We start from the raw sequence: 9792 nt of genomic DNA, 5'->3' as shown, positions 1-9792 counted from the left end.
GTGTGTGGGAAAAGAGATCCAAGTCCTTTCAAACTGATCTGAGATGAAGGGGGGAGGGGAAGGAAAGGAGAGAAAGGACACCAAAGGAAACTCTTTGATCTAAAAAAAAAAAATGCCTCTGCAACACACACACACACACACACACACACACACACACACGCATTTGGTTTCTCTCTGACCAGTCTGTGTCCACAAGCCTTCCTTTCTGAGGCCTTGGAGACAAAGATAAGAACATTCCTGAGAGTTTCTACTTTTTTACCTAGTAAAAATTGTAAAATCAGAGTGAACTCTCACGACTCCTCCTTAGCCTCTAAAATCATGAATGGATTAGGTTCTTGGAAAAATGACAGAATTGTAAGAAATGATGTACCTTTCAGAAAAGCTCTCTGTTTAGGGGAATAAATGGGGTGAGCGGTGGAGAGATGAAGCGAGGGCAGAGCCACTGAATAGCTGCAGGCCAGACTGCCCCAGAAACCCAGACAAATATAAACAAATATCCATGCCCACTGTGATTTTCTTTCAAGTTTTCTCAGCTCTTCACAAATACCACTTCTCCTTTGATCAAAGTTTCTTCTGAAGACCTAGGGGGAAAGATGGAACAGGCTTCCTGCTGCTCTCACCCCATTTTATCTCATGGAGACCTACTGATGATGAGGAAAAGGGCCACTTGGCCAGGGAGCCCACACATCTCTGCTCCTGGAATGTGCTCCCTACAGTACTCTCTGCTGTCAGGGGAAGAGTGATTGCCTCTCCAGAGTGTGAAGATAAACAGATTTCTCTGTCTGTGAAGCTTGTTCCCAGCACCACCTACCCACCCCTGCTCTGGAAGGACCCTTCAGGCCATCCCCCTGCTTTAAAAACACCCCAAATATGACTGCTCTGCACCCAGTCACATGTTCTTGCCATCTCAGGATCCCCTGGGGCAGGTAGCACAACTTGGGCTTTTAGGAGGCGGCAATGCCAAGACAAACTGGTTCAAAAATAGGTGAGCAGGGACTTCCCTGGTGGTCCAGTGCTTGAGACTTTGCCTTCCAATGCAGAGGGTTTGAGTTCAATCCCTGGTCAGGGAACTAAGATCTCACATTCCTGGCAGCCAAAAACCAAAGCATAAAACAGAAGCAGTACTGTAGCAAATTTAATAAAGACTTTTAAAATGGTCCACATTAAAAAAAAAAAAGTCTTTAAAACAAAAGCACTGCCTCCCTCCAAACAGGTGAGCAAACAGAAAAATGGGAAAGAGAAGGGTATTAACACACAGTGGTTCTCTGATGCTACATCTGCCACCTGAGAATAGCTGCTTGAATTTCTGGGGATGCCTATCCATCTTGCCAGTATGTCTGCAGCAACTCCTGTTTCTGTTATCTTTAAGCTGGCTGTGGACCCAGGTGTTCAAGGCAGCCACCTCCCCCTCCACCAGAGGAGATTCTCTGAAGCCCCAGTGCATCTTATTTGCTTGCCGTCTGATTCAGTAGTACAGGGTGGGTGTGGAGCATGGTTACTTCTGGAAGGGATGCAAGTAGTCATGCAACTAAATACTTAAAACAGTTCAGTAAAAAGCCTGACAGGTGAGTATTTCCATCAGTGAATAATTGTGGGAGGTGGGAGGGTAGGGAGCAGTTTGGTCACCAGAAGCCATGGAAAAGCCTACTCTCAAAATTCTTCTTCCTTTTCAGGGCAAAAGCAATAGACTTTGTTGTCAGGACACTGACAGTTACCTACTGGCATGATTTGCAAGCCTGGATTTAGCTTTTCAAAGAGAAGGCCCCACATAAATCGAAGAAGTAAACACTGTCCCCTAATGGACTCACACATGCAAATCTCACGTCTGGTGGTAGGAATGAAACACAGAAAAACACAGTCCCCAGGCCAGGCAGGAATGTTAAACCGATAACCTTTCAGAATTGACAATTGGGTCAATAATCCCCCAGCAGCAGGTAACAAAAGGCTGCTTGATGAGTTGCAGACAGAGCTCCCCGCCAGAGGCCCCTAGTGGTCAGAAGTCCGTTCTCTGGTGTCTTCCTGCTTTTGTCCCAGAGAAATCTTTCCAGGCTCTGAGTTCCCTTCTGGCGCCAGCTCTTGGGGCACGTGAGGGAGGGAGGGAGGAAAGGCTTCTCTATCCCCCCTGGCAGCAAGGGAAGAAATTGGGTCTGCCTCTGTCCTTGGAGCTGCATCCCTGGGCTGTGGGTGAAGGGCTGTCCCGAGGAAAATGGAGAAGATTTAATACCCTCAGCTCGATTCCCAATGGCCTACAGGATCGTGGGCTTTGGGGGCCTGGCACCCGTTCTCCTTGGGAGCCTAAGAAAGGAGCAGCTGTCTGTCTGATCTCAGCAGAAGGGGAGAGCACTCACCCCCCAGCCAAAGTTGCAGGCATGAAAGCTCAGTGCTGGCACCCATGGATGTGTCTCCTTTCTTTCGCACCAGTTCTTCCACACACCCCCACCCCACCCCAGCATCCATCCTTAAATTCTTAGCTTGAATTCACCTTTCTGAGGTATCTATGTGATGTTGCTCCCCTCCCACCTCCTCTTTTGTGCTTTAATCTCAATCCCTTTCCTGGACTTGGTCCGATTTGTGATGTGTGTATACTTGTCTCATCTAGACCTGAGGGCCCCTAGGGTTGGGAGGATGTCTATCTGGCTGGCCTGGTTGCTATGTATTCAGTGTGAGTGAATGGAGAAATGAACAAATCACACCCAGGATATCTCTCCCAAGTGTCCCTTTCATTGTTCCAAAATGCTTTTCTCCTTTTCAACTAACTTTCACAAAGGGTCTTTTAGGTATCTGGTGCCCTAGTGGAGGACACAGGGAATAAATGCTAACAAGTAACAATGCTCACGTGCACGCTCAGTCATATCTGACTTTCTGTGACCCCACGGACTGTAGCCGCCAGGCCCCTCTGCCCATGGGATTTCCCAGGCAAGAATAATGGAGTGGGCAGCCACTTCCTTCTCCAGAGGATCTTCCCAACCCAGGGACTGACCCTGAGTCTCTGGCACCTCCTGCACTGGCAGGTGGGTTCTTTAACTGCACCACCTGGGAAGCTCGCCACGGGCTAGTCTCTCTGCTGAGCACTTTTATTTATTTGTCTAGACCTCACAACTTTGTAAGTGAGCATCATTACTATAAGTTCCATTTGATGGATAAAGAAATTGAGTTTTTGTGGCTTGCCTGAAATTGCACAGCTAGGAAATGGCAGTGGCAGAGCAAGGATCCTGAGAGGCCATCTGAAGAGCCCACCCCAGGTCATTCTGTCAATCGTTCTATAGCAGCCAACGGGCACTGCTCCATAAAGGGAGTGCTCAAAAGCTCGAGGGCCTCCAGTGGATGTGCTACTAGACTAAGAAAGAAATGTTAGGTAAAAATGTACCCATTAGCTTGGAAAGGCTGGTTCCCACTTCTGTTTAGTAAGCTGTCATAGTCAGAATGGCAAACAGCTTGAGTAGCCCCCTTTAGAAATCCCCTCCTCTCAGACTTTAATAGAAAGGCAAAGTTTATGACAATTCACATTAAGATGTAAAAGGCAAGTGGCTTAATTTTCCTTCCTAACTTCTAGAAAGGAGCTTGTTAACACAAAAGAGCCCCTGAATAACTTCAGGTTTTGGGATGAGGGACAGCAGCCCGGGGCTACCCAGACAGGCATCTGCAGACTCTGGCTGCAGTTACAGGAGAATTGGAGGGCGTGGGTGGGCGGTGGAGGGCTGCTGTCCCAACCACGCTGCAATCTGTCACAAAGGGAAGCCAGTCCATAGATGTCCCCTTCCCAATGGGGCTCCCTTCCAGGGTCTGACCTTCTATTTTCTGTAAAACATTCACTTTTCTTATTCTGTAGGATCCCCACCAACAATCCTGTGATTGAATAAATATGAAAAAAAGACAGGAGCAGCTTTTCCTTTCAGAAAATTGTGCTAACAAACGGATGGCTGGAGGAAGGATCAGGTAATAGCCTTGAAGGAAGGGTGGGAGTGGGCCCTGCAGGCTGGCAGCAGAGAGAAGGAAGTCAAGTGGTCCTAGGAAGCATCACTATGGACAAAGCCAGTGGAGGTCATGGAATTTCAGTTCAGCTATTTCAAATCCTAAAAGCTGATGCTATGAAAGTGCTGCACTCAATATGCCAGCAAATTTGGAAAACTCAGTCCTGTGGCCACAGACTGGAAAAGGTCAGTTTTCATTCCAATCCCAAAGAAAGGAAATGCCAAAGAATGCTCAAACTACCACACAACTGTGCTCATCTCACTCACTAGCAAAGTAATGCTCAAAATTCTCCAAGCAAGGCTTCAACAATATGTGAACTAAGAATTTCCAGATGTTCAAGCTGGATTTAGAAAAGGTAGAGGAACTAGAGGTCAAACTGCCAACATGTGTTGGATCATAGAAAAAGCAAGCACGTTCCAGAAAAACATCTACTTCTGCTTCATTGACTACACTAGAGCCTTTGACTACGTGGATCACAACAAAGTATGGAAAATTCTTAAAGAGATGGGAATACTAGACCACCTTACTTGCCCCCTGAGACATCTGTATGCAGGTCAAGAAGCAACAGAGCTGAAAAGGGAACTACGGACTGGTTCCAAATTGGGAAATGAGTACATCAAGGCTGTATATTGTCACCCTGCTTATTTAACTATTATGCAGAGTACATCATGTGAAATGCCTGGCTGGATGAAACACAAGGTGAAATCAAGATTGCCAGGAGAAATACCAATAACCTCAGACATGCAGATGACACCACCCTTATGGCAGAAAGTGAAGAGGAACTAAAGAGCCTCTTGATGAAAGGGAAAGAGGAGAGTGAAAAAGCTGTCTTAAAACTCAACATTCAAAAAATGAAGATCACGGTATCTGGTCCCATCACTTCATGGCAAATAGATGGGGAAACAATGGAAACAGTGAGAAACTTTATTTTCTTTGGCTCCAAAATCACTTTGGATGGTGACTGCCGCCATGAAATTAAAAGACACTTGCTCCTTGGAAGAAAAGCTATGACCCACCTACATAGCATATTAAATAGAGACATTACTTTACCAACAAAGATCCATATAGTCAAATCTATGGTTTTCCCAGTAGTCATGTATTGTATGTGAGAGCTGGACCATAAAGAAAGCTGAGTGCTGAAGAACTGATGCTTTTGAACTGTGGTGTTGGAGAAGACTCTTGAGAGTCCCTTGGACTGCAAGGTGATCTAAGCAGTCAATCCTAAAGGAAATCAATCCTGGATATTCATTGGCAGGACAGATGCTGAAGCTCCAATACTTTGGCCACTGGATAGGAAGAACTGACTCATTGGAAAAGACCCTGATGCTGGGAAAGATTGAAGACAGGAGAAGGGGACAACAGAAGATGAGATGATTGGATGGCATCACCAACCTGATGGATGTGAGTTTGAGCAAGCTCCAGGAGTTGGTGATGGATAGGGAAGCCGGGCATGCTGTAGTCCATGGGGTCGTAAAGAGTCAGACATGACTGAGCGACCAAACTGAACTGATAGATGTATACATAAAACTGAGGATGCCCTACATGGATGTAATTGAACACAACATACTGCTGGTAAAATGATGGAGTGTAGAATAAAGAACCTTTAACTTAAAAATGGTGGGATTAAAGGTCAAGTTACCTAGTAACTGGAGAACTTTGCCTCAAACAAGTATGGAGTTGACCCCAAACAAATCAGATAAAAAGTGAGTACAGTCATCCAGTTTGTGTTTCTGATTACCCAGCACCATGGCAGGAGCAGGGGAGTAGAGACTCGGAAGAAGAGCAAGGGGGCCAGCAGCAAAGTCCACCCTCAACAGGCACTGAGCTCACTGCAGCCAAGAACAGCCCAGAAAGGTCACCCTTGCATTCTCTTGAGCCCAGCTGTAGTGCCAACTTAATGACAATTAGCATTATTCTGTTTACATTTTCAAAATATTTCTGGGGGAAGACAGTACCATAACACTTAGACATTTAAAAAAATACTAGAGACTGGACTGAACTCCTCTTACTGCAGCAAGCTACCAGATCAGAGAGACCATGTGTTCTCTCTGATCTTGCTGACCCAAAGCTCTTGCTCTTGACCGTCCTACTGCAGTGGAACCACTTGAGCTTTAAAGGGCACAGTATCCAAGACCCATAGCTTGTAGAGTGGGATTAACGCTAGGACATATCTATCTCAGTTCAGTTCAGTCGCTCAGTAGTGTCCGACTCTTTGCAACCCCTTGAACTGCAGCACGCCAGGACTCCCTGTCCATCACCAACTCCAGGAGTCCACCCAAACCCACGTCCATCGAGTCAGTGATGCCATCCAACTGTCTCATCTTCTGTCGTCCCCTTCTCCTCCTGCCCTCAATCTTTCCCAGCATCAGGGTCTTTTCAAATGAGTCAGCTCTTCACATCAGGTGGCCAAAGTATTCGCATTTTAGCTTCAACATCAGTCCTTCCAATGAACACCCAGGACTGATCTCCTTTAGGATGGACTGGTTGGATCTCCTTGTAGTCCAAGGGACTCTCAAAAGTCTTCTCCAACACCACATATCTATCTAAGACTGTGGAAAACTGAAAGAAGTCATCCAACGAGTTCAGCATAATCCCAGTGTCTTCTAGAAACTGCCCCTCATCACTGCAACTTCAGAGATTCTCCTCCCAGCCCCTACTAGTTCTATAACACATAGCTAGCGATGGCACCCCACTCCAGTACTCTTGCCTGGCAAATCCCATGGACAGAGGATCCTGGTGGGCTGCAGTCTATGGGGTCGTGAAGAGTCGGACACGACTGAGCGACTTCACTTTCACTTTTCTCTCTCATGCATTGGAGAAGGAAATGGCAACCCACTCCAGTGTTCTTGCCTGGAGAATCCCAGGGATGGGGGAGCCTGGTGGGCTGCCATCTCTGGGGTCGCACAGAGTCGGACACGACTGAAGTGACCTAGCAGCAGCAGCAGCATGTAGTCGCTACTTAGTATTTCACTATGTTCTTTACCTGTTGTTCTCATATTTTTTTCTTGCACTTTTTAATTGCTATTTAACATTTCTCATGTAATAGCTTGTTGTTCTTAGACTGTAAGCTAGGTCTCTGCTCTCAGTGTTATTCTCTATCTTATTCTTCCCATTGTACCCAACATAGGGCTAAGACAAAACAGGGCTTTATTCAGTTTAACATGAGTGAAAGGCTTATTATAAAACCCTCCATGGGCAGGATCTCTGTAGTCAGTCATTCAAGGTCATGTCCTCTTCTTTCCACCATTAGCTCTTTCTTTTAAGAAAAAAATTTTAAATTAAGTCATTTTTTTTTTTTTTTGTCCATGCCATACAGAATGTAGGATCTTAGTTCTCCAACCAGGATTCAAACTTGTGCCCCCTGCACTGAAAGTGTGGAGTTCTAACCACTGGACCACCAGGGAAGTCCCTAGTTCTTTCAAATGGCCTATTTGCATTACCTGATTGTATAGGCTGAGTACGAGAGGAAGATGAGGAAAAAGCGCAGTTCCTGCCATCAGACAGTATAAATGTAGCAGGTGACACAGATATGGTTATAATGAACCATAACTCAAAACTGAAAGAGTTCCATTAGAGAAGCACAGATAAAGCTTAGTTCAGCATGTCAGAGGAGAGGAGGAGATTGTTTCCAGCTGTTGAGATCAGGGAAGATGGCTTCCGGGATGTTCACTGTCTTATGCCACTCACCCTCATCAAAGAGACATGACCTCAGAAGACTTCAAAGGATACTGCTAACCAAGTAGATAAGTTAGAAACTGGAGAGCCTAGCCTTGTCTGTGTCCTCTGGAGTACTTTTGGATTTGCTTCACTATACTCCAAAGTAGATTAAAGACTTGCAGTCATTAGGGAGAGCTCAGAGACAAGAGGGTGAAGAGACAAGCCCTGATTTTGGTAATTAAGTCAGAGGTAATTTTGGAAAGAGAAGTTTAAGAAGAGTGGTGAGACAAGCAGCTATATTGCAAGGATACAAGTTGGGAATGAAGAAATGGAGGCAGTCAGTTATTCATTCAGCAAATATTTGAGTGCCAGCTACATGCCAGGCACTTCGCTAGACACAGGGATTCAGACATATGCAATAGTCATGTCTCTACTTTTTGGAACCAGCAGCCCATGAGTCCTCTTTTAAGAAAACTGGAAAAAAGCTATATGTCAATTATACCTCTATAATAACAACAAAAAAAAAAGGAGGATGATTGGAGAACAACCAGGAGAACTAGGAGGGTAGCACCACAAAGCAATGGAGAGAAAATCTGTTTGGTTTGTTGTTGTTTTGGTATTAAGATGAAGATCTGCATATGGTCTCAGACTGAGGGGAGACAGAGATGGAGTTTGGAAATGCCAGGAAAGGGGGATAGACAGGAAAGTGAAATCCCAGAGGTGCTATGTATAATATGCAGAACTCAGGCCAGCACTGAACCAAGAGCATCTTATAAATGATATCACTGGATCCTTACCATAACCCTAAAAGGCAGCTATTATTGGAGATAAGGAAACGGAGGTGCAAGGTCACATATCAAATAAGTAAGCATGGAAATGTGAAGCCAGCTTTTAACTGCGAAAGCCAGACTCGAGAACTTCACTGCTTCAAGGGAATGTGGCCAAGACAACATTCAGCTGGGCCTAAAACTCACTTCAGCTGGTCTACACATCTATGTTTTACATTCCTCTGGGCCAATATTTTCTTGAACCTTTTGCAAAGCTTAGAGCCTGAGGAAGGGGGATCATCTTCCTCAACCTCAGGGTACTCTGAGTTCATCTGAAATAATGTTCTGGTACAGATCCAACCCTGGCACCAAAACTGACTGCTCGCTCCTTACCTCAGACCCCACGATGGATCATCCTTGGGTGCTACTAATGCTTCCTTTGACAACTCCCCTGAACCCATTTCTCCAGCCCATTCCTGCAAGTTCTGGCAGTCACTCTCCCCCCAGCCACCCCAGTTCAGGCTCTAACTCAAAACAGTGCTTAGTATAAAATATGTGCTATAGAAATGATTGACAAATAACATTTTGCATTTCTATAGCAATCTACTTACATGGAACATCAAAACAGCACCAGAGTTGGTCAGACAAACCTAGATTTCAACTCCCCTTTTGGAGCCTACATGCAAGGTGACTCAGAACAAATTACTCCTCCTCTCTGAACCTGTTTCCTTACCTAAGAAAAGAGATGGCAAAACCTTCTTTATACACTGAAGTGAGGACTAAATGAGAGAATTCATATCATGTGTTAAACGTCTTCCTTTACAGTGTGTTTCTAGCAAATGCTGGTTTCTTCTCATTTCAAATGCATTTTAATAGAGCACCACCCCTCAGAACAGCCTGTAGAATTGGCCCCCTACTCATTATTTGACACTCTGGGAAAGTCCCCAAAAAGGAAATAGGACCTAAAGCATCTTCCAGTTTGTCAGAAATCTGACTGGATATGCTTCTCAAAATAGAAAATTCTCTGCTTTTTATATGCTGTCACATAAGTCAGTAGCACACGAGAAGTGTGACTTTTAAGCAAGAGAAAGGAAATGCGTTTTGCAAGCACGCAGCATGGTACTGATGATATTTTTTAAAGTTGCTGCAAAATCCTCTAACAGAGTTCATTTGTTGGTGGCACCGTGAGAGGCTGATCTTAGAGTAGGACTCATTCATTAGACAGGAGAAAGCCAAAACCTCAACAGGAAGGCTCTCCTCCTGTAAGCAACAACAAATGAAACCATGCTAGTGTTCTCAACCACACACCACCTGCTCCACTCTGCAGATGGTATGGGGGAAAGAGCAGAAGGGACTGTTCTAGGATGAAGCAACCCCTTCTGTCCCAGCCCAGTGA

This window comes from Bos javanicus, chromosome 10 (assembly GCF_032452875.1).
Source record: "Bos javanicus breed banteng chromosome 10, ARS-OSU_banteng_1.0, whole genome shotgun sequence".
Taxonomy (NCBI): Eukaryota; Metazoa; Chordata; class Mammalia; order Artiodactyla; family Bovidae; genus Bos; species Bos javanicus.
This window is presented reverse-complemented; position numbering follows the sequence as displayed.